The sequence below is a fragment of the Atractosteus spatula genome, chromosome 13 (genome assembly GCF_055471065.1).
Source record: "Atractosteus spatula isolate fAtrSpa1 chromosome 13, fAtrSpa1.hap1, whole genome shotgun sequence".
Taxonomy (NCBI): Eukaryota; Metazoa; Chordata; class Actinopteri; order Semionotiformes; family Lepisosteidae; genus Atractosteus; species Atractosteus spatula.
Window position 1 is genome coordinate 35,195,783 of NC_142718.1, and position 26,905 is coordinate 35,222,687.

The window sequence follows — 26,905 nt, forward strand, 5'->3', positions numbered from 1 at the left end:
CTACTTTCTGGAAAGTGGCATCTGTTTAGAAACTCTTTACCGCAATTGTTGCAGACCACTCTAAATTCACTCTGTCTATGAGGGGATTTTATTTGAAGTTGTTATTGACTGATTCTAAACTTTTCAAAGGTTGTGTCTGATGCTGCGCTTTGTTGACATGCAGTATCTCCGCGAAGGGCCAAGAGGGTTTACAGGCTGCTCACTCCCTCGAAGACCTGGCTTACAGCACATTAAAGACAGGCAGCTGCTGGATCCTCCCTGCTTTGATCCTCCATTTACTTCAGCTTGCTGAAGGGACAGAAGCAAGTAAACCTCAGCAAAAGGAGATACTTCACAGCCAAAGAGAAAAACAAACACAAAAACAGGCAAAGAAAGAAAGGAGAGGGAAAGAAAGTAGATGTGCTAGAATTCTGCGGTTCGATATGCAGCTTGGAGAACCTCCTCTCTTCTTGCCCAGACACGTCCTGTGTAGTCACTTGCTGTGCTGCAAACACAAGCTGCTATATGCACCATGGCAGGCCTAATCTCCCTGGGCTCCTCAGAGGTAAGTAAGTAAACATGTTGCTGAACACACACTGGGGCTTCTCTTCCCTTTGCCAGGGATCTTGGATCACAACCCCACAGATGCACTGATGAGGTCATGCCTTGGAGCTGGGCCTGACAGAGCTGCGGAGGATAAGTGGGGAGCAAGGCAGGTTCCCCTGGACACACATCCTGGGTTACACACTCTTGATTCAGGCTCTGGTGGCCCGCCTGCATGGTGCAGTGGTGTGTTGCACTGTATCACAAGACTGAGTGCAGTCGGACTAAAAACAACAAAACACAGTCTGTGTTGATTCATTCATTGACGCATACAGGGAGAGAAGATACTGTATGTAAAGGCTTTAAGATGGCATTTCAAAAATAAACCAGGGATAAAGGACTAAGACAGGAATAAAGATGCGGCACATGAGCATGATCATTTTGAGTATTTGTTAGTTCTGGAATATTCTGCCTGTTTATTCATATCCAAGTAGCTGTGCTCCACATTTACCCTCTCAATATTTACTCAGGTATTTACTGTATGTGGCAACTGTGAGTCTCTCCTTTGTGAAACATTTTGCAATGTCTACAATATCCATCTCCCACTCCTCTCCACCACTCCCTCTCCCATCTTATCTGCTTTTTTATCCCTAACAGTATAGTTGCTGGGAAATTCAGTGCTGCTTCACGCTGATTGAATGAAAGACTGAATTTCAAATGAAAGTAATTCATGATAATGATGTGCCTCTCATCAGATCAGGATTTCAAAGAGTCTGAAAAGCCCTTCACAACAGTATCACTTTTCATAACCACAATACTATCGTTTTTTAAAAAAATCACCTAAAAACACACATCTTAATGTGTAATCTTGGAAAAGTGCAACTCACAGAAGGATGGCATGCAGAAATGAGAGATCCTTCCTGAACAGTCCTGAATCACACCGCTTCAATAACGTTAATAAGACTGGAGCTGCGTGATTCCCCTGATCGAAAATTCTTTTCTGTCCGGGCTTTGATGTTATTCTGCGAGGCGCGTTACATGCCCCTGAGCTAGTGTGGTAACTATTCTGCTTCCCATAAGCACATTCCCATAAAGCTGCCCCTGTTCCACTCCCAATACAGTCCTCAGTAGGCATCATACCATGTCAATAGAACAATTAGCAAGGCCACAATGCATGAAAAGACGGAATGTTAAAAATCACTTTGGATATTTAAAGTATTTTCCAGAAGGATACTATTCGCGTTTAGGTCAAAGCAGTTTTATAACAGCAGAGTTTCTTCAGCCACCTGAAAATCCAACAGCCCAACATAATGATTTATTGAGGCATGCTACCTTCATGTTTAGCAGTTCATCAGCCATATTTATAGGATTTGTTTATTGCTTGCATATTTCAAACCCCCCTACCTCACCATGACGCTGTTTGTGGCACAAATGGATGCAGAGGTGAACAGGACTGGGAATCAGTCTTTTCTTGGCAGCTGAGGATTTACAGAGAAGGCCTTGCTTTACCCAAGAGTCTTCAGTAGATAAGTATTAACCGGCTTCAATATACAAGTATTAATAAGAGTAAAAAATTCGATTTTGTTTTATGATGGTTTGAGCTGAGTGTGTTCTTTAGGGAACAGTATGAACGTGTGCTGGTTCTGTATGTTATGGGGAAACAAATACATTGATTATAATAGGGTCTGATAAAATACACTGCCCTTTATTCACCTAAAAGTGACTAAAATACATCTTTCCAACATTTCAACGATTTTCAAACAGGAAATATGGACATCCTTCAGGTCCATGAAAATAGCTTTATTGACATCCCGTACATTCCAAAATCAGAAACAAGGTTTTAAACCTACACCTGGTTTTTCACATCATGCTCAGTACAGTTGACCTTTGCTCCAAGTGCATTAGGGAGTTAGCAGTTAAAACTCCAGATAGAAGTACAGTTTAGTATCTTAAACTGTACAAACCAGTCTACCAAGAAAATAAATTCTATCAGGCTACATCCCAATATACAGTAGACACAGCATGCTCAATACTAGACCGGTGGGATGAGATCTGTAATTATTTTGCATGTGTTGATATAAAAACCAAGTCCTTAATGTTTAAAAGTCACAGCTGGATAGGAGAGACAGAATAAAATGAATGCAGTTGGAGTACACTAATCAGGGAGAACACAGAACACAGTCAAGTGGAACATGGAGGGTATTTGTATATTTTAATGCATAATTAATACTGTACTGTACCTGTTTCAGGTGCCTGGCTGAGTGAACGTAATGACACTATTACCACTCACAAGTGAAAGCCTGAGTATTATCCTGATTACTTCTCATTTACATATAGAACACACAGAATGTATCTCGTGCACATGTTTTAGTGGGTTTTAAGAGCTCACACCAGATTTTGTGCAACCCCTATATATCACACATTTACTCTGCTTTGTAACTTGCGCGTTGATTGGAAAACAAAATTCAGCCTTTACTACAAAAATGAAAACTATTTTTTTACTGGTTTATTCCAACTGAAGAAATTTAACTTGACTACAATTTTTCATGACGCACACAAAACAGCAAAAGAATGGAAGAACATAAGACTGGCTGCAAATGAGAAGCCAAGCCTTTTGACCCAACTAGATAGTGTGGTTGCTGGTCGCTAATTGATCCAAACATCATTACATTACATTTTCATAGGTTTCCCCCATAACATGTGAGACCCCTCTTTGTGTTCACCACTACCAAAAACAGATACCTGCTGACTTTCATCACTCTGTAGTTACTGTTTGTTTTGTTTTTTTTATTGGCAATGAAAAAGTAGACCATTTTCTCCTCTCTTTTAAGAGAAAAAAATAGGTACCCGTTTATTATTAAGTCCAGCCCAGCTACCTTATTTAACAAACAGCAGCTATTTCAGCAGCTAGTTCTCTTCTCCCACATACAGTAATCTCAGCAGTAGTTTGCCCAACCTTAAAGGAATGAAAACGAGATGCATCGCTCATCAAAGAACTGTTGAAGAAGGCCTACAGTGCCAAGTAGTCCTTTCTGGCAGGGGTTCTGTAAAGCTGCTAAGGCATCCTATCTCAGTTGTGTATTTAGATGAGAGTGGGATTACAACAATTAGACCACAATTTGGAGGAGCTGCTCTCTTTAGTACGGGAAGGCTAAGTATCACTTCCCTTCGTAGAAAAGTACAATTGTAAGGATAGCCGAGTTCCTGGTGTAGCGGCGAGGCTTAATAATAAGGCAGAATTAAGTGTTTCTGAGCTTCCCAAATGAGGCCCCATTTCTCTGTTCATCTCTGTGGTGCAGCCACAGAGAGACCATTAGGGTGATTTAAGGTTTCCTAGGACAGCTCCCAAAGGGGGGTGCACTTAGCTAAGCCTGGCTATCATGATCAATGGTCATCCACTGGCGCCTATCAGTCTAGGGAGTGCCGGATGGACATCTGGACTGCATTACTAAGTGTCAGGACTAAGTGACTCATATCTCACCTTGATCAACCAATCAGGGACTGGTAGGGCTGAGTAACCCACGTGGGACTCTGATGCCCATGGAACTTTCAGCCAATCAACAAGCTGAAGTTCCTCCAGGTAAAAACAGGCAACACAGGCCTGGAGATTGAGATTCAACAAGATTCAGATTCAACGAGATTCAGATTGAGATTCAGATTCAGTAAGATTCTGGAGAGGATTCTGTGGACTGTTCTAAAGGGAATTCAAAGGAGAATTCCAGGGCAGGACGGCCCAGGAGCAGAAGGCTCCCAAGGGCAGGACATTCTCGCAGCGCGCCTCCTGACCATCCTGAGACTCAGCCCGGACAACCACGGAACGGCCAGTGTGTCCGAGTGCCAGAACTTTCCTTTGTTCTAAGAGTCTAGAGTGGAGGTTGCCAGAGAGTAACCAGCAGCAGGCCTCGTGAACAGATCGGAACTGTGGACAGCTGAATCACTATTCAGAACTAGTCTTCATCAGGAATGAACCGGTCCTCTTCCTGACTTGCTGGGACCCACAGTCATCTTTTCTCCTGTGCACAAACTTTGCTAGTTAAAGCCAACACTAACTAGCCGGTCAGTGAGCATCAGCAGCGCACCGTCGCAAGCCGCACAGCACAGCCTGGCACGGAGCCAGAGAGCGCGGATTGGACAGCAACAGCCTGCAACTGTTTCTTTGTGCCCGCAGGAGATCTGAATCCCCAGAAATTGGATGAGTATTCAACTTCAATGCATTACAGCTCGAGAATTCAATTGTTATCCCAACCAGTTGATATCAATTTAATTCCTAAGAGTTATGTACTTGTTTTGAGTATCTAATGTAGAAGTTGTAACCAAGTTCATTTACGAAACGGTCTTAATGAATGATATACTGAACGTATGTCCTCTTGATGTGTAACACTTCGTAACTGATTGAATATATATCTTTTGTATTCTGATAACCCTCTCGATAAGATCTGTTAGGTTTAAGGCATACTCTATGTATTAATAAATGTATCCTCGTGTATTAGTACCTGTGTGTGTGCGTTGTTTGAGTTATATCGCATGGTTGGATTCTAAAGCCATCAAAAGAATCAACTTTGTGATTTACTGCTACAATTGAAAATTGTCTCAGTAAATGCCCAAACCCTACAGAACTGGTGCCTTCAGAGAGCCACTATGATTACATATTTGGCGTCCCTGAACGGCTATGAAACACCACACTGGATTAGGTTGGTCAATGGGGCTGCTCAGCCATTGCTCGTGTACCAGAGAACCTTCAACAGATACGCATGGTGTGATGGGCAGTAGGGTGAAACACTGGAGGTAATTAGGATCTGTTCTGTGAGTACATGCAGGTGCAGGTTCTCCACCACCTGTCTTGGCTTCAACACTCTGTACACACCAGCCTGCTTTGGCATCTCAGCACATACAACAAATCAACACCCTGTAATGCACTCACAAAGCCATACATACAGATTAAAAATCTTTTCTGTGGAGGCAGAAGTTGTGCAACACGATGCATACCATGCCCTTATTTTGTTTTTTTAAGAAATTTAATATTTCAGTCTCGTGAAGGACGGCATTCGTGAAGGACGGCTCACACTATAAATCACTTTGTAAAAGGTTGCATTTCACTTACTGCGCAGTATTGCTTGTGTCCATGTCTCTTCTGGCTTTAAAATGGCCTGGTGGCTGCTGATGGGAATTTCCTTGAGGTAACATTGTCAGCCTTTGCTTCTACCCTCTCTGATCAGCCACCACTGATCATGTCTTACTCCAAAACTGCTGTATATCCCATTGAAAGACCCAAACGTAGGGCTCCACACGGAAATGCGATTTTTTAAAAGAATAACATTATACTGGAACTTTCATACCGGAATTCCAAACAGCAACAATTGTAGAATTTGGAATAGACTGTGCTTTAAGCCACTTGTAAGATTTGCACTAGCTTCTAGTAAACTGTACTGCACATCAGACTGGTGAAAGCACAGACAGACAAGGGGGTGATCAGAGCTTAATGAGCTTGGTACTCCAGTTGACAATAATGACAGTTTAACTCTCAAAAGAAGAAAGTACCTTCATTTTCTTTAACCTTTGGCAGCAAGTATTGAATACAGATGCAATCCCCAGTAAATGCGAGATAAGGGACACAGTGCAACAATCAGCCTGTCAGTCTATTTATTGTATATGAACATATTGTCCAGGTCTTTTATCAGTTAGTGTTGGGATGGTAGGGTGGCAAGGTCGTCCAATGATTAGCAAAATGTCTTTATACCATACATAAAGTAGTCTTAATTCCAAAATTCTCTGTGCAAGTGATGCGTGAAGAGTCCATGTTTACTAGGGATACAATTAATGCTGAATGCATCAATATATCTTAATGAAAGGTAATGTGCTTAAGCTGCACTGTACTTTTGCATGTTTGCCCAGTGTTTTACAGTACATGGATTACACTATTTCTATGACACTTTGCTGCTCTATGGTTTCACATGACTTGCAGATGGGTGCCAAGGATGTCAAATAGCAAAGCAGAACTGCTGAATTTGGAAACTAGAGCTAGAAAATAGAGTGTTTTACAGTTTATAAAGTTACTTGCTTGGATGATGTGTTGCTGTGGCTGACATGGTTTACCATCATGATTTATACTGTAATTTGCTACACTTTATTCTGCTTTTATCATAATATAGCACTGCAAACTATCATGGCAGGTATCACTTTCTCTGTAGGGGACATGTTCTGGTATTTTAGCATAACTCCCTTACATCTGCTGCAGTTAGTGTAGCTAACACTGCTATGAGTGCTCTCAGCTTCAGAGCCGTGAGGACTGCAGATTAATGGCAGAGTAACAGGTGAGAGATGGAGTGGTTTGAGAGACAATGGGGTTAAACTGAAGTGTCTGTTTTGTCAGACTGCCAGCGTTCGCCCCAAACGTGCAGTTTATTGCCAAGAGACCTCACACTGTGGTTCGAAAGTATCGAAAGATGATAAGAAAAAAAAGAAAAAACATCATAAGGAAGACAAATTTGTGCCTTCAGTGGGTTTATTTACTCCTCTGCCGATGGTGGTGGTGACAGAGTGTGTGGATATGAGCTGTCTGAGCTGTGAAATCCCCCCAGTGGCCCCTGCAAGTAAAATATTACTCCTGGTGTGTAGCCCCAGTGACAGAGATAAAGAGAGGTGATAGTGTTCTATAACAAAGGGATAAATAGCAATATCCACTGTTCTTTGGGCTGGGGGAGGCAATACACTCCTCCAGTCACACTGCCTGGCTACAGCATACATTGTCAGCACTATTGCTGGGAGCACGAGCCAGGCCAGTCCTGGCATTAAATAGCCTGTTTCCATGATAAATGATACTGAGCACAGGAATATAAGTCATACACTATCACCCAATAACTTGTAATTTTGGAGTCCATTCAGCAGTTAATATTTATGCCCACTTGTGATGATATCTTTGTGGTTTCTGTTTTAGCCACCTTGTGGGCATTTTCCCCACCCTCTCTGTGTTTACTTTCCTCTGAGCCTGGATACAGATTACAGCCTAGGCAGGATCCATCTCACAAACCTGCAGAGTGACACACCAGTTAGGCTTCAGGATACCCCAACAAAGGCATGCAATTAAGCCCGGATTCACACACTCTCACCACCACGCATGAACGTGTACTGTATACATTTACATACAGTACACAGACACTGTACACACACACACATATCATATGGAGTTTCTGTTCTGATTATGATCTTTAATTCTGAGAAGAAAATGAATTAATTCTAATCAGACAAAGTGGTACAAAAATAATACTGGATTTTAGCATGAGGGAGTGTACTTAGCAGAACATTAAGTACAGCAGTATTAGGAGCCAATTCTGTCTTCTTTATGCGAACTGATTTACACTGATGAATGCACAAATTGATACTGATGAATTTTATGCAATTTCAGTTCATGTTTTAATGGTTAATCCTCAACTTTCCAATTCACCAGATGTGTAATAGTTTCCAGTCTTCCACATGGGTATAGCTCTGCGTTTACCGTTTACTGCAAATTTAAGAGCAAATGTAGATTCGTTGACAACTGTTTCCAAAGACATTGTAAAGAAAGAAATGGGGAAAAAATCTGGCAGATAATATGGAGGAGACTGCACAAATGCCACTCACTAATCTGGTGTACCCAGCACACATTTTATCTAAGAAAATAAAGACTACCTGGCAATTCTTCAATGAATTGAGTGATACGTTGAGAGACATACTGTAGTTGTGTAGGCATGTACTGTATAGAGGTCTGTTTGCCGAGTCCACTTTACAAATGTGCTCACTTAACAAAATAGAGATAGACAGATTCCACAGCCTTGAAAATATGAAATAGATTCCATGATCATAAGCATGGGTAGTGTGGTGATCACTGAAGGCATACAGTACATGGAAAATTAAAACACTCATTACAAACACTAAATCAACCTTCTACCTTAACCTTGCTTACACCAGAAGAAGGCTCCACAGCCAAAACGTTGTGTTTTCTTTCTTCTCTTTTCAGCATGGAATAAACCTATTACTTGTTCCTTCTACCTTAACTGCTGCTGATGGTTATGATTTATCCAAACCCCACATGCAGAACTGAACCCAATGCTTGCCACCCTAGCATCCCAAATCTGATAAAAGACCTGGACAACAGGCTGCAGATAATATAGTCACAGTGGATTAGCAAAGAGAGAGGAACAAGCCTGACACAGAATAACATTCAGTTCATGATTCACTTCAGTCTCAACTCCTTGAGCCACAGTCCACCAGACCTTACAGTGTACAGTATGTGTAACGAATATGCCCCTGCATATAACAGGGATCTCAAATGCATACACGCATGGGCTGTCTAGACTAGTGCTTGAAGCTGAGGACATTCTATTAAGTGCTGGTGTCTTTAGAGCTGAAAACAAAAGGCATTGATTTTCCCCCAAAGAGTCCTGGGGTGTTTAGAAATAACTAAAAGGGTACTGGTGTTGAAGGAAATTCCCTAGGATTCTTCAAGAATCAACAATAAAGTCCCTCGATCATTGAACCATGAGAAACAGAGTGAATAAGCAATGTTCACTTGTAACCTTTTTAATGATATGATCTGCCCACTCTTGTCATTTAATGCATCCTGTATTACACAAACACGTGGAAGAAGAAGGAGTTTACAAATCACCTGACTCAGAGATGGTTATAATACACTGCTAAGAATGTAAGAGGATTTGAAAATGAACAAAATAAATTCTTTGCACTGGCAAATGTCAAGTGTCACATATCGCTCTTTATTCTTCAGTTACTGGTTGTATTTTGTGCAACGCCATGCATTAAATATACGGCATATAGGTACATGTGTATCACACTGTCATGCAAAAAAAGACTTGTCAACTTTGACTTGAGAAGTTGACTTGAGTTAAGAAGAAAAATGACAACCAATACACATTTGTCAACGCAGATGACAAGAAATAGGAGAACCAACACACTTCCTGTAACTGCAGAAGGTCTCTGAATGTCCCACAAGTGTAATTAATTTGTTTTTTTATAGAAGACCATGTCATCCTAGCCTAGTCTGTAACATAACTGTATGAAATCCATTGAAATGGGGTTGAACTGGATCTCACCAAAAACGGAGTTATACTGTAAGTCTTCTAATGTTAAAGTTCTTGAGGTTTTATAGTATGCTAGTGAAGTTACAATGACATTTCTGTTTCTGTCCCTAAGGAGATGTGCTGCGGAAGCTCTCTAATTAAAGAAGTCCTGGAATAAGGCAGCTCTTCATTCTGAACATCAACATTTTTTGTACGCTGTTCTGTAAAACTTGAGTCTTTACAGAGAGGATTTACTATTGTGGCTTTTAAAAAGGTGGTCTCTTCCTTCATCTGAACAGGGCAAAATAGAAAATATGACAACGCATGATGGGCAGTATGGAAGAGTGGACAGCCAGAGTCTTTCAAATGAGTACAAGCTATGCACTGATAGCAGACAACGACCGTTAGCTACAGTAAATTCAGGACGTCTGCACCAAAGAATCTCTATTCATTGCTAGACAGCATTATGTTTCTGACTCAAGAATTTTAGAAACAAAAAGCTTTATACAGTACATGGCAGAGCATTCAATTGAAGAATAATATTATTAAACTGTTAGCATGGAGAGGAAGAATAGACTTTACTTTCAGACTACAGCCAAAAGTTTATAAGAACACACTTCAGCCCTTGCTGGTTCTGCAAACCACAATATTAATTTCTCCTGTGGACTGCAAGGGTAGAAGAAACTGGACTTCAATGACAACTGATTTCGTGTAGCAGAAATTAAGTAGCACAAGTATTTATTTTTCCCCATCTTAGTCAGCACTTTGTACCAGTAAGGACCTTTCTTCTGCTCTTTTCACACTTTTGCTACTATCTCTTTTCTCATTTAGTATCTTCTCATTACAGCAGCATTACTACTTTGTAGCTTGATCCGAACAAGCTCTGAACAGATCACAGAAACAGCAGAAGTAAGACATTGCCTGGTTAGGGATGGTGGGTTTTCTTTGGTGATTTTCACTTCTTTTCTAAGTGATTTTCTAAATCAAAGCCCCAAGTATGGTGCAGGGAATACTGTGCTGTGGGAGGTGCCATCATTCAGATGAGACATTAAACTGAGGTTCTAATTTTCTGGTCATTAAAGATCCCAGTGGTGCTTTTTGAGCACAAGGGAGTGTAACCCTTGCTGTCCTGGCTAAACTCCACTCTAACCTTAATAATAATCTGACCTTCCTACAGATCCCCTTAATGCAACTGGTGTTGCAATTTTTTACTTCTCTACTGTACCTGAACTGTTGCCTAAGGGAGCTATTGGCATGCAATGGCTACAATACTGTATTTCACCCAGGTGGGGTCTGCATTTTTCTGGTAGCTGAAGTAGGTCCACTTCTTATACTGTGCGCACAGTGTTTTGGGATTCTTCGGGATGCGCACTGCTACAGTACATAAATGCAAGGATTTCATATTTTGTTCTTTCCTCTTGCTTTTTGTGCCGTGGGCTATACAGTAGCTTTCAATAAACATTTAGCGTTTCTATACAATGCTTTTATCATTTTTTCCTGTTCTAAAATTTTAACTGGTTCTAAATCACAGGCATTGTTTGAAACGATTAAATCTGAGTGGATTCTGAGCAAGTATGTTCTCTTTAATCATTTACTGAAGTACAAGCACAGTTCACTTTAGGAATCTTAGAGCCGATTGATCCTCTGCCGAGGTCATTTATCATATATTTGTTTTGGTGACTAAGAAAAGTCTGCCAGAAACTTTCTCAAATGAAAATGTCAGTCTTAGAGTCTTAGTCATATGGTGCTTTTACACTGTTTCCAAGTCCTGGGGGCATGGCATAAAGCTACAAGACAAATACGTTTTTATACTAAAAACAGCAGTCAAAGCACAATCTAAAAATATTTGAGAAAAAAAACCCAACTACAATTAAAGAGAATCAAATAAATCCAGTTATGTTAAGCACGCAGTTTCATAAAAACTTGCCTAGAGGCAAGGTTTAAGCTGACGCAGACCTAGAGATTTAACATGGCAGTGCTCTGTAACCATGTGACATTTCAATAAAAGGCTCCTTGGTTTCTTCTCTTTGCAACAAGAGCCTGTCTTTTGTTTGATTTGAAATTGTACAAATCACAACCATTAAAAGGGACCTTTTGTAAACACTGCATTACAAAAGCCTAGAACCACCCCCAGCTCTAGGCCATTAAATCCAAACACAGAGGGGTACAATGAGACTCCACACCTACAGCAAACTCCACGGATTCTTCTCTGCAAATGAACAATAATTAAAGGAATTGTTGTCCGAGGCACAACTCTGATGAGTGGGCCATTAAAAATGTAAAAAATGCTACACAGTCCCACATTCTGCCTCTCAGTGAGTACCCACGAATGCATCAATCAACGATTTCTTCAGAGCACCTTGTTTTAAAAATGATTGGAATGCTATTTTTTGTACTATTTATGATGTGATTATACACATTCAACATTATTCAACCTTTTCATTGAGCACGCAGACACACACACATTGATTGCGAAAACCTTGCCTAATTAATTTGTGTATTTTTACACACTCCTTTCTCTCCAGTGCACCATGGCTCTAAAAGTAATGCATATTGATTGGTAAAGTACAGTTATCTAGAAGAAGTAAGGCAATGATTCAGTTTAAACATGTGCTGGTGCTGGATAAAGATGCAGATTTTAGATCTCATCAACAAGTAAGACACATTCCATTAAATTGTACTAGGAAATACTTTACCTTAAGATAGTGTGTTCATGTAGTTGCAGTCTGGTATGTTATTACTGTAGTTATATTCTAAAAAGTGTGCACTAAAGCTGCAAATTAATAAAACATAATTGGTTACGAAATCCAACCTCCCAAAAGCTGATATTTTAAAGACGATAAAATAAAGTACCATGAGGTTACAAACAAAGCATTAAGGGCTGTGTTTTAAAAATATCCATCTGTGTGGTCTACGTCCTCCTGATATCTACCATGTGAGGGCTATCTACACTACAATAAATAGGCAATGTCCACAGAGAAGGAGTGATTAATGAAGTTTCCTCATTAGGAAACTGGCTATAATGTAACCCCTGTGTGACTGTACTTCTCAGACCCTTTAGACTACCTGCATTTTAGATTTTTGTTTTGTAACCATGGATGATCATTTACTAGATCCATCCCTTTACTCTACCCTCTCTAAAATCTTGCTCAAGCTTTGCACAATAAGCTATAGAAATGTCTATGAAGCTCAGGCCAGGAGGAAAGTACTCTTCTGGAGAAAGATGCCTCTAGGGATGTGCTCTCTGGCCCTCAGTGGTCCTGGGGCATTAACAACAGAGCAACACTGAGGTATTACAGACTGCAAAATATTAGCACATGGTCTCGAGAGAAGGAGTACAAGGCAGCCATGGAAAATGGTGCTGTTATACAGTACATAACATGGCCTAAAATAAATATGAATGCACTCGGATACACATACTGTATGGCTATGCATGTACAGTACAACTTAAACTTTCAGGCTCCTTTGATTCAGAAACCCACTTATTTGAAAAGATTTCAGCATGAAAGAAATCCATCTGAAATAAAAATTGTTATTCTATCAAAAGTCCCTTCTCTGCATTTAATAGGATACTCTGAGAAGCTGAAATGTACCGAGGCAGTTTCCTCTGACTAACTTAACAATTTGTACAGACCCAAAGCAAATTTCTCTCTTTGCACTGCAGAGTTCCTAGAGACCGTAGAGGTTAATTTCAGAATGTTATCAGCTTAGTCCCAATGGCACACAGAAACAATGCATCTTTTTAGTTCTGATGTGTATCCTATCTTCAGATGGACAAATGGCAAATTTGCCCATTTCTAAGTCTGCGTCTGTGTAAGTGTCCCTGTTGCATTCAAGATTGAAATTATGGATTAACATTGTGTGGCTCCTCATCATGGTCAGGATGTTGGCCAGCCAAGAGCCCTAAATATGAAAATCTCAGAGACATAGGTCACCTTAAAACAATGCTTTAGTAAAAAGTGCTCCTTCCGAAACATACTGTAGAATGAAATAACCCCAAGTTAACACCCCTCCTACTGTACATTATCAGGAGCTGCCAAGCTTTGGAAGTGCCCTTAACAATGGGACTTTTAGAAGGGGTACAATTATATTCCTGACACTATTTCAACTCAGCCTTGTCTAGCCATCACAAGTCTGAAGCTTTCCCTTGATGGGAAACGCTGAGGATTACTGCGATATGCGTTTCAAAGTCTCTTAAAAACAGTAATTTCCTCTCATAACACAACCCTGCCAAGCGTGCAGGATCTAGCCTAAAGCCCTGACATGACATGAATACGTCTTTTTTTCATTCATGTTTGTTTTACTCAATGAAACTATTTTCTCAAGGTTTAATTTTTAAGATGGGTATAGTAAAGGATTTTCAGCCATTTAATAATAGAAATCCAAGGATATAATCTTGGTGCCCCTAGTCAGAGCAGCTTCCTCTAACACTGCTTCCAAAGGAAATACGTTTTTGTTCCTCTTCACACTGGGATACTGTAAATTTGAGTTTTTGCATGAAAGGCAACTCGTTTTTTGCAGATGCGGCACGGACAAGATGTGGGTATAAATTAGCACTAAGTGGGTATTAGTGTGTGAACGAGATCGGGAATTTTTTTTGTTCCAGCAGCACTGGGAGGTAAACCATTGTTTTACCAACAACAACACAGTAACAATACAGTACAACAAAATCATTGGACTCAAGACGTGAACACTGATCCAAATCTACACCACAAACAGAAAGTGAGAAAGTCACAGCAGAAAAACAAAAGAGAGGATATATTCAATACCAGCATTTTCTACCTCTTATACTTTCATCTAATTGGAAAGATACAATTCTAATGAATTTTTGTGTTGATAGCTGCAACATATTAACAGTTGTGCACTGTATTTAATTTTTGCTACTATATTCTCGTCAGCTGTATACGGTCAGTGAGGACCAGCATTGCTGGATGGGCTACTGTATATGGATAAAATCCAATGGGCCATGTGGCTCAAATATGGAAATTCCAGTACCTACCTATAGTCCTTTACTGGAGAACATCAATTGGATGTTAACTAAGCCAAACATGATGCTGCTGTAACAAAATAGCAAGGTAAGTTCTAACCAGTTGTGTTAGGTGTGGGAGTGGGGAGTAATTAACAGAGCTTCTCAATGTTTGATAGACAGGAGAAGATTGGGTGTAGGGTAAATAAAGAGCAAGGGTGGGCAGGAGTGAATCCAGGGGCCTGACGCTTAAATAATCTTGACAGACACATAGGACTGCTGTCTATTGATTGCGTGATAATAACAAGATTCAAGCACCGAAAAGCAAGAGACGCTTGGGAGGCAGAGAGACAGAGGGCTTGATGCATAACTCTTGTAGCACAGTGATAGCTCTGTGAATGCTTCCTTTGTCAAAAAAGGCCAATTTTATTAGCGAGCTTCTCATAAAAGTCTCAGGGCACCAGGTTGCCAGAAGACAACAGCAAACCAACAGCCCTCTGAGACGCTGTTTTATAGAGTATCTAACTGGTGGCTTCAGTTAATTTGGGCTGTTGTTATAAAAAAAAAAACAGTTCAATCTCTATCTTAAGAGGAACACCTTTCAGACTTACAATACATGTGAGAGCATGTAGCCTCTATGGATCTTGGGAATGTGAATAAATGTGAATTATTTCTTGCATATCACTACATTTCCACCCCTCAGCGCTGTAAAATGACAAGAGCAAATTACAATTCATATCTATAATTCCCATTTATCAAATACATTTGTAACAACTTTTTACTTCTGTAAGTACTTATTACATGTGATCTGTCTAATATTTAAATGTCACATTCTTGAATAAACGCAAGCTTCTAAGTAAAGTGAATGAATGAATAAATGAATGCATGAAAAGAGATTAACCAATGTAAGGCTTCACTGACCACAAGCAACATAAAGAAATCAGGCATAAGTGAGTCTGCCTGCATTTTGCATGCAACGAATTGAACTTGACATGAGAGACAGATTCAATATACGCAGCTCATTTCAGTACCTCCCTGACAGAAGCAACAAAAACAATCATAATAAAAAAGGCATAGAGACAACAACAGTATGTTTGTCACTGCCTTCTTATGATAGGGCCTCTGTATGGTTGTCATCTCTGCCAGGAGCCAGGACAAACAAATATCCCTCCTCCTTTATATCGCTATTTGTTGATTCAGAAGGGCCTTTGTAAAATGGTGTAGGTTATAAAATGAGCTTTGACTAAAGATTAAATGAATCCTGACTCATTACTGGTGCAAAAGAAGAATGAGGCCTTTGAATTTCTTATACCGTCCCTTTAAGAAAGCACTGAAATGACTTGTTATACTTTTTTATTATTTAGCTTCATGTCCTGCATTCTGGTTACGCGAGGGTAGAGTGTACTGTATGTGTGTCTATGATTTGTTCTCATAGACTCTGTTTCTGTTTTTTGGGGGGAAGGGGAGGGTAACTGATTTTTTTTCGGAATTTGATCCTCACAATATCTGCACTATGACAACTTGTTGTATGGCTTCACAAACTTCACTGGATGGCCAGTGAATCTGAAATGTGCTTTAAACATGGCCAGCTCTTTTGACCTTGTTACAGACCTTTTTAAGACAAAACGACTCAGTTACATAGCATTTTATACCTTTAAGGATAAAGCCCATTAAGATCTTCATACATATATCTGTGCATTTCTACGACCTCACAATATAATGTCACATCATATTGTATTTCATTTAAACCTTTGCCAACATTATGACTGATACCCGTACTTTTTCATATCTAGAGACATGAGATCTAAAACTGTTCTGTTAAATGCAAAGGGAAAATAATTCTTTACCATCCAAAAACCTAATGTCATTTCACAAACCCAGCTCTTAAATTATGATTAATACTTGTGCAATGAACTAGCAAGATTTTCATCTCTGGCCTTTTCTTCCAAAATTAACAACCTTTAATTTTAATTCCATTTCACCGGTGGTCTACACAGTCAAACATTATAATGTATGAGCTAGCTCTTATGGTAAATCAAGGTATTCCTGTAGTTCTAATGCGACCATTTGTCATGATTAAATTTCAACTTATTTTCTTTCAAATAAATCTGCCTCTATATTCACTGTCCAAAAACCACCCACTCCCTCACTTTTAATTTTTATTTCACAAGTTAAATTTCATAACTTTCCATCATCATATTAATATGCTACTGTATATTACTCTATTGATTTAAATCATACAACAGTTATACAGAAAGCAATATGTTAAGATGCACGTATAAAGGTGTACTGTGGAATACCATGGTACAGTTTGAATAATAATAATAATTCCTTACTCTTCACACTGGGCACTTTTCTGGACACTCCACTTAAAGCTCTTTACAGGTAGTGGGGACTCCCCTCCACCACCACAATGTGCAGCCCCACCTGGATGATGCAACAGCAGCCAGTACACTCACCACACAACAGCTTTCATTGGGGAGGAGAGCAGAATGATGAAAGCAATTCATAGATGGGGATTATTAGAAGGCCAAACCTGGTACAGTCAGATCGGAAATTTGGCCAAGACTCCAAAAAACACCATGGGATTTTTAATGGCCACAGAGTACCTTACTCAAGAGCAACAGCAGTGCACCAGGATCCGAACCAACAAACTTCAAGCTACAAGCTCAATGTCTGAACCAATCCACTACAGAGCTAAGTGCTAAGGTGAGAGAGGACAGGCTCAGTGACCACAGACTGCTCATAGACACAGGAAGAGACAAGCAGACTAAGCTGTCCAGAGACTGACTGCAGCACAGTGACCACAGTCGGGACATACAGTACTGTAAAAACTGGGTGACACAGGCAGTCCAAGCCTTTCTGGTGAAGACCTTACTGGGGAGCCTGGAAAGGTAAAACAAGTTATGGATCAAGTGTGAGTGGGTAGGGTTTTACACCAGGGTTGGTCTGGCCTCAGTCCCAGTTTCACACTTTCCCACTGTTTATACTTCAGGTTACACCAAACAGGGTACAGGTGACCTACAACAGGGGATTATGTGCATACAGTAGGTCCTCCACACCATGCTACCATGAAAGTCAATTGAAAGATCTGGAATTTTACAAGTTTGTGTTATCTGAAAGCGTATTTTTGTATTTTGACATGAGAATTCAGAATATGGAAGATCTATAGATATTGGAACGATTTTTTAACATATCAGGCAAAATCAGTTCTAGAGTCAAGGAAGGATTTCAGTATGCCTTCCTGAAAAAAAGAATTCAAGGAAATATTGTGACATCCCTTGCCAGGCCAGTGTTTGCACAAGTTGGAGAAAAATCTGGATAAGAGAAAAAGCAATTCTTTAATCAAGCTCAAGTGCAGAAATACAAAGGCATTAACTTCAGTGATCAGCACTCCAGGATTGTTAACATTCCTCGGGAGAAAACAGTTTTACATAATGGGTCTAACAATGTTATTAGCTAATAAAATTTGATGGCAGTGGCTCCACTATAAATTCAAACACTGTGTTCAGTTGCGGTTTTTCTGCAATGGCTTATCGTATTACCACGGAGACAAGGCACTACACACTGTACAATACAGTGAGATGACACCCGCCATAAAAAATAATGGCAGTCTTCATCCTTGGCCAGCATGGGATACACTTAAACTGTGTATCAGGATCATATTTATTTGCTCTCAAAGCCCCTCACAGGCACAAAGGTCTACAAGAAACTGCTGGGCCATACTACATTAGCACCTGAGAAATTCACTGAATGAAAAGATTGGCCCACCGAATGCTACCACAAACTCTGGGGTACCTGCAGGTTTAAAACATTCAGCTAAGTGGAACATAATAGAAAAAAAACTGATGCACTATGAATTGATACAGTCATTTGCAATCACAGCAAAGCTAAATATTTATTCATCGATATCCACATTTTGCAGTATAACAAGCCATGAATATTGCACAAATTCAATTAATGCAATAATGCCCCAAAGAACATTTTCTTTCTTAAAAGTCCCCAAATGAAATTGCTAAAATGAATAATCCCATGCCATCCTCAAGTTTTTTTAAAGATGGCATTGTGGAAAAAGGAATTAAACTACATACTGTATGCTGTATCACATGCACACACATGCAGTGCAGTGTAATTTTGTTTATTTGAGACTGATCATTGATTCTTTGTCTGAATCGTTTGTCTTCTTATGAGGATACTGTGCAGTGGGGTGATTATAACTGGGAGACTATTGCAGCAGATATATACAGTATAGAGAGAGATATTTCAATTTTCTAATGCCAGTAGTCCACATCATAAGAATATGTCATGCTGGGATAAACCAGATGATGTATGATGCTTATTTGCTACAGTAGTCTTTTGTTTAATTCTTCAGCTTGTTGATTCACACCTCTGTTTCCCCTGCCTTGCCAGCAGGACAAAATCCATTTAGGATTATTGACTGATGAATGAAGTGTCAGGCAAAAATGATCAGTAAGCAAATCTTTTTATTAAAAGGAAATGAGCTGTGATTGAGGTCTACTGGTGTCACAGGAAGACAGGAGGACCCAGAGTCTAAAAAAAAAAATCCCATGTTTTCCATAGGAGGTCCTGGGAAAAAAATATGCACTTGCAGGAAAATATTTCCCAGAGAAGACCATGAAGGAACCTGACACAATTATTCAAAATCATATCCTCAAAGGCATTAGCAAAGTCAAGCAGACTTCAGTCAACACACTGAAACCCAACTAGAAGACACAAATGGTAACTACAGTACATGGCAGTGCATTTAAAACAGAGAATATGAGGCTTTTCTTTATAGAAAGTGTTGTGGGTGTACAGTATGGAACTGGCTACTCAGCCATGTTGTTGAAGCTGATACACTGGCTTCTTTCAAGAAATGAAACAGCTGGATAAGACCCTTGAAAGGCTTAACTACTAATTACAATACAGGCAAGATGGCCTTCTCTCATTTGTAACCTCTTTCATGTTATTCAATTTTACTCAGAAAATATCGCTTATTGCTTATTGTAGATGTTTCCACAAGCACAGATGAAAAGTGTTAAAGCATATCTACCTTAATAGAATATTCTGCAACAGCATAAAACATTTCCTTTAAATCTTTTCAAAGTTGTGATAGCACTGGAAAAGACTGTATATTAATGAACATTTAGTAAAAGGGAACACGGTGTGATATCTCCAGTTAAGCAGAATTTACTCTAGTTTAAAACTATAACACATCCATGGTTTGGCACACTCTTCCGTAAACTGGTGTCTTAGGGTTATTGCAAAATATTCCCATATTAGTATATCTCTCATCGGTTTTCTTTCTTTAAGATCATATTGCCCATGAAACAAAAACTGCAATTTTCTTTTCATGACAGCCTTATTTTTTTGTCGACTGAAACAAGAAAAAATATATAATTAGCTCAGCTATTGATATCCTTAAGTCCTCTCAAGGTTCTGTCACAGATAACATACGCAGATGAAACTCGGCATAACAATACGTTAATTTCACGCTGAAGCACTGTAATTACACTAACAGCTCTGCTCTCACTAGCGATTTCCACATTGACTCCTCCATTGGTTGCATGGCTCTGTTTTCATCTATTATACTGCCAGAATGGAGGGATATTAACACTAAAACGGCATAATTAGCTGATGAGCAATTAAATTATTCTATTACTCTTTTTAGAAGAAAGGAATTGCTCAAAATCCTCCTTATCTTTTATTTTCCTTTAAGGTATATTTAAAGAAAATCAGAGAATTGTACTTGTTAACTTTCTTTACGAGACTTCTTCTGAGTCTCGAACAGGACCAGGAAGAGAATTCCACAGGGCAAGGTGCATGCAGACTAAAGGCTGCTTTTTTTAATTATGGAACCTGCTGATCTGGAATAGCCACTTGTCTTTTTGCACGTCTTGGCTTGTAGCTATGGTTCCATAACCACACAGAGGGGAGAATGAGGAAATGCGGCTGACTCTTCTGTGCCAACCCACCTTCGAGGCACTCATGTTTTAACACATCACAGGCAGCACAGCCCTGTCCTTGTGGCTCAGTGCCCACAGAATGAAAGGCCCATCCCTCACAGCACCCAGGAGGCTGCAGGGGTCGCTTTGTTGCTAGGAGCCCAGAGAGCCCTGACTAACTCCACCTTAGTTGTTTTGGGACTCACAGTCAGCTCATGGCCTAACCCAAGCTTAAACCTGTGATTGTAGAACTCAATCAGCTCTCACACAAGCGGTCTTAACAGTTGGGCCACTCAACGGTCACCCTCTTCAAATCAAATCAAAATCAAATCAAATCAAATGCACAACTATACAGCGTGCAGCAGTAGTTGCTGGCAATGAAATGTCTTTTCTGCGAGCTCACAAAAATCACAAGAATCACAAAAATCACAAAACTGAGGTTATGAAAATAAGGTTACATAATAATAGATGTAATAGAAACGGAATAAAGCTCAATATGAGTAGAGCTGCTATGTGTCCATGGTGTATGCAATATACAGTATACAAGTAGTGCGGTTATGCTGAATACAGTGAAAACTGTGTGTCCGTGTAGCCATTACAGGTGATTTGCTAAGGAGCTGCAGGTTGGCTATTTAGCAGTCGTACTGCCTGGAGGTAGAAGCTGTTCCGTAGTCTGTTGGACTTGGACTGAATGCTTTGGTACCGTTTACCGGACGGTAGGAGGGAAAACAGTTTGTGACTGGTATGACTGGGGTCCTTGAGAATGGACCTGGCCTTCTTCAGACATCTAGCTGAGTAGATATCCTGGATGTTTGGTATCTCACAGTTGGTAATGAGCTGGGCTGACTTCACCACCCTCTGCAGTACTCTGTGATCTCAGGCGGAGCAGTTCCCATACCAGGCAATGATGCAACCAGTCAGGATGCTCTCAATAGTGCACCTGTAGAAGTTGGCCTGGATATGTGACGGCATGCCAAACCTCTTTAGCCTACGGAAAAAGAATAGGCGCTGCCGTGCTGTTTTGACCACAGTGTTGGTGTGGTGGGTCCTCTGAGATGTTAACTCCCAGGAACTTAAAACTGCTGACCTTCTCCACTGCAGTCCCACTGATGTAGATAGGTGTATGATCTCCTCCCTGGTGTTTTCTATAGTCCACAATCATCTCCTTAGTCTTACTGATGTTCAGAGAGAGGTTGTTCTCCTGGCACCATGCAGGCCGATGACTGTTGTATCATCCGCAAACTTAATGATGGAGTTTGAGTTATGCCTGGCGACACAATCATGAGTAAATAAGGAGTAGAGGACAGGGCTAAGCACACAGCCTTGGGGGGCTCCAGTGTTTAGAGTCAGGGTAGAGGATATGCTGCGGACGTTCTGTCAAGAAGTCCAGGATCCAGTTACAGAGGGAGGTGTTCAGTCCCAGGTCCTGGAGCTTGATGACAAGCTTTGAGGGCACTATGGTATTGAATGCTGAGATGTAATCGATAAACAGCATTCTCACATATGTTCCTTTCTTATCCAGGTGTGAGAGGGCAGTATGGAGGGCAGTGGCAATAGCATCTTCTGTTGAACTGTTCTGGTGACACGCAAATTGCAGTGGGTCTAGGGTGTCAGGCAGTCATTGAAGTCACCTTCAATCTTCCCCTCGTCATTTTCCAGAAGAGAAGAACTGGCAAGCCTCAAGGCTTATAGGGGGAAAACATCTCCATAATTTACTTCTTGCGTGTAGGTGAAGAATAAAGACAAAGTCAATCTTAGAATTTACGGGGTGCAGACACAAGGCGGCCAGCTTTCGTGTGATACGAGATCTTACTTTTATTTTGTAAGGATTCTAGGGGTTGCAGTTACGACAAAGCTGGGTTAGAGAGAATGTCTTGCAACATCTGTAAGTTGGGAAAAGAACAGCCTTTCAGAAGCCTTGATGTGCCCACCAAAACCTACTCCTTTATCAGGGATTACCAAAAAATGCAACAGTTCATAAAGAAGCACAATGAAGACCAATGGCAGGAGTGCCTCTTTATTTGGTCAAGCAGAGAAGCGGAACATAGCCTGCTGCACCCCATCCCAAGAATGAGGTCTATTTAAATATCACTTCACACTCCTGCCAGAAAGGCAGGTCAGCTGGACAGACGCTAATACTAGCAAGGTTGATTAATGACTCTCTGGATTCCTTGTTAAATTGTAATTACAAGCAGCTTCAGGAGCAGGCAACAGCATTTCAGGGGGTCATTACCAGGAAGGAGGTGGCGGGGGAGGGGGTTCTGAGATATTTTTAATAAAGCAATCCAAAACCCAGGTGCACAGCTTTGTAGAAAAGTTCAGGTACATTACCTCAGACGAGCGGTAGTGCTCCCTCAGGCATGGATGCAGCCCATTTGGTGGAAGACAAAGACCTTTCTGCAGAGAATCATGTTTGCTTTGCTTATAAGTTATTCATTGGGATTTTTTTTTTAGAGTTCAGAATTGTTTTTCTCTTTCAGCACATCCGTCCATTCTCTTTTCCTGAAGTGCCTCTGTGTGCACCACGGCCCTTTTTCACAGTCATTATTTTCAGCTACAAGTGAAATTGCCCGAGGGCTAATCAACATTTAGTTCTTCCGAGTATGTTATTGCACAGCAGTTGATGGATGATACAATTACACTGAATGTCACTTAGCTAAATGGCTATGTAATCCTAATGAGGTCTTATTCAAACACTGACTAGTTAGTGTGTAGAAGAAGAAGCAGGAGAAGAAGGCAGCCACAACAAACGCAGTGTGGCATGGCTGGTACCGACGCCTGTTCAGTGTGATTCATCCTAGAAGATAACTATTCTCTCTGTGCCATCTGTGGAGAGCCGCTGCTGCTGACAGCCTGCCTAGCAGACAGTGTGGTCGAGAAAGGGCCAAATAAGAACAGCATGCCACAGAGGTTACAAGCAAGACAAGGCTGCAGGAACAGTCGCCATTTTTCTTCCACTTAATGTGCCCCCCCCCCCACTCCAAAATAAAAAACATATACTCAGTTCTTGTGTGGTCCTAATGAAGCTCAGTTTAAATAAAAACACACTTGGAAGCAGTGGCTTTGAAGGTGTAAAGTACTGTATAGGTGTATGTCCCAGCTGACACCTCCAGAGGTAAACCCCCCCACCAACCTTCCAAAGTGTGTCCTCTATTCAACTTTCTCAGAACCTTCTTATTTTAAAAGTAATAAATGATCCTTTGCGTTTATATGGCAGTATTCATCCCAAAGGATTCCAAAGTGCTTTCCATGTACAAGGGGACCCACTTCAACCACCTCTGAGTACATCGCCTACATGGGTGGCACACAGCATCATCATGCATCAGTATCCTCACGGCATAGCAGATCAGGTGGAGACGCGTGCAATTGTTTCACCAAATGAATGGAGATTGGAAAAATTGAGTCAGAACAGTCCGAGTAAATTCTAAATTGAATTCAGTAGGGAGACTAGGATTAATACCTCTACAAAACAGTGCAATGGCATGTGTGATGAATAGTAAGGGTCTCTTCTTAATATCTCATCCAAAGGATGGAACACTGCACAGCACAGTGTCTCCAGTCACCATACTGGGTGGTCCAGAAAAAGAGTGCCATCTACTGGGCCTTTCTTTCTAGCTCTAACAAGATACACTAGCCCTCCAGGAACAATACTCTACTAATATGAGTTTCCATAGATGTTTTCTGTTCCAATACTGACCAGGCTCAGGTTTGCTTAGCTTCTGAGAGATCAGGCCACTATAGTGTAGTGCTGCTCTCAGTAGTCATGTTCCACATTATTATGACAATTCACCTACCTTCTAATAACACACTACCCTGACTAAACTGTATCATCTTCAGTTCGAAAATAGATTACATAAAGACGTCTCTGATTTGGGGAGTCTGTTTCTGCATGGATAGATTGCTTCACACATGCACTTCAATCAGATGTACATTCATCTAAACGAAATGCAACAGAACATTACATATTGCATTAGAGCAAAGGTTCAGCTCTAAGAATAACAGACGGCCCCTGGTTTCACAGCAGATCATCAAGCAACCTCCCTCTTTCCATCCAGCAAGACAAGGTCAGTCTGCTGTTCCGGGGCCCACCAATCATCATTACAGAGTCAAGCATTGCAGATCTGCACCATTCTTTCAAGGCCCCCACACTAATAGAAACAGACAGGAGGCACTGCTGCTTAGCTTCCTAGTTTAGAATCAAATAAGATGACTTGAAAGTTTCACCCAATAGCTTGATCCATCAAGATTTCTGGATGTAACCACTTCACGGAAACAGTCATAATGGCCCAGCAGGGAGAAAGGATGTGCATGTAACAGTTTCTGTACTTTTAAAATGATACATAGTAGGTGTACTACATCTTCATGCATGTAGGTGTACTACATCTTCATGCATGGCATTTGATTCCTCTACCTTTCCCTTCAATACTGTTAATTATCCCAAAATTAGTGCACAAATGAGCTCAGTCAGCATTTACCTGATCTTGCCAAGACCTGGATCAATAAAGATTACAGTGAGTTAGCGATATTTTTAGTGTTAAAAAAACTCCCGTCATCCCTTACTACTTCAGAGAATGACAAAGAGCAGTAAAGGTCTGCCAGAGGGACTTTGGCTCATTACTTGGTCATCACTACCAGCTTTGCAAATACGCAATCCCAGTCTGACCCTGGCGTTTAATTTTCTCTTGAACCTGAAAGCAAAATTTAAGTGGTGTGATTTTTTTTTCTTAATTGAAAATCACATCATGCCTGGTTTTGACCAAAAGAGACTGTTTCTTTTGCAAAGTCGAGAGGTCCTGACCTCTTTACCGATTAAATTAAATATGATTGATTACAAGTAGACATGCCATTAATGATTACTATTGATGTACTGTATGGATCAAGGACATAGCTGTAGTAAAAAGGACAAGGATATCAAAAGAAAGTTTTCCCCCAGGACATTTGTACGTCTACCACAAATCTGAAACAGCATAAAGGCTGAATGCGTACGGATGTGTGAAGATCCTAAACACTGCACAAAAACCCCACAGAGACTTGCACGAGTGGCTTCAATATCTCAAATTAGCTGCTCAATGTTATTTTAAAAGCAACTGGCAATAACCTGCAATAGTCCTGACTTGTGTAGTGACTGCCTTCAGAATTCAGCCATTACAATGGCCTGCACATCACACTGCTTATTTCTCAAAGCTGGTGGTATAACAGATTTAGTTTAATTTGATTTCAATTAAAGCCAAGATTTTTTCTTGGTGCTTTTTTTTTTTTTTAATGACGGCAACTCTTGTCATTCAATGCAAAGATATTCTTAAATTGTTTGATTAAGTGCAGTTCAAGTTCGTTTATTGTGCTGGACCTGCTCATTAACTCTCCCTTTTCGGTTCTGTATTTGTGAGATAAGCTTTAATGCTCCTCTGCCCACAGTAGCAGCATGTCTGCCGCTCACTCATAAAAATGTCAATCTTGTCTTTGGGGTAGCTCCTTTGTGTCTGCCGCAGTCACACATTCATACGCTGCACAATAGCCCTCGCTCCTAACTTGGCGCTCTGAGTGTTCAATTACAGCTCGGGCATTCCTGCAGCTCTCTGCACGGCTGTCAGAGTCACCTTCACAACTGAGTTAATTACAAGGGTGGGTGGTCCCAGCCTTTCTCAGGACAAGCGTCGTTTAACAATTGTTCAGCATTCCTGCCAGGCCTACACACATTGTGTAGGGACGCATTGCAAAAGCAGCGAGCAAATGACACACAAGGGAACATTTGTGTGCTTGGGAAACCAGGGGAAGAGGAGGTATTAGTCGGCACCTTCCTCCTGTGCCTGTCCGCAGCAATCAGAATTTAACTCCGGGAACAAAAATAAAGGTTTTTCAACCCACAGAGAAGCTTTAGAATTTCAACCTATTTTCATCTGATTGATAATAGCGTACCATAAGGCAATTAATCTCAATCACAAAACTGTGCCAAGTCAAAAGCCCTTTGAAGGAAAAAAAAGACAAAAATCTAACAGGGGGCCTGTTATTCTACTTTTTTTTGTTAAGCGGCGCGATTTGTCTATCTTTATTACCCAGCATTCCTCAGCATGCAAAAAAAAGGCCCTGTGCGGCCATCACATCAGAAGACCGTTTTTCTCCTTCTTCTCCATGTACCGGTAACGAGCGCAGCCATTTTCCCAGATCAATCAGGGCCACATCTCCAGCCTGCAGTCGCTGCAATAGTCTGACGAGATTCCCGGGCTGAAGAAGAGCCCTCCCCCCAGTGGCTATTGTCGCTGGGTTTGTGGGCTTGTTAAAATCGAATCACTTTCCATTCAGCTCATCCATCACGCCCGCGGAATCTGTTCGGCTCCACACTAAAGAGAGCAAACCGCGGCTGTCCACTTGGAAAGAACTATAAAAGCCACAATAGCTTTTGGGAAAAGGACTGCTTAAATAAA

General features: G+C 40.7%; 1 protein-coding gene across 1 annotated transcript in view; it reads right to left on the reverse strand.

Moving 5' to 3' along the window:
- LOC148822271 (receptor tyrosine-protein kinase erbB-4-like) overlaps nucleotides 1–26,905 on the reverse strand; it is a 375,272-nt gene that overhangs the window by 155,490 nt on the left and 192,877 nt on the right. The window lies entirely within an intron of this gene.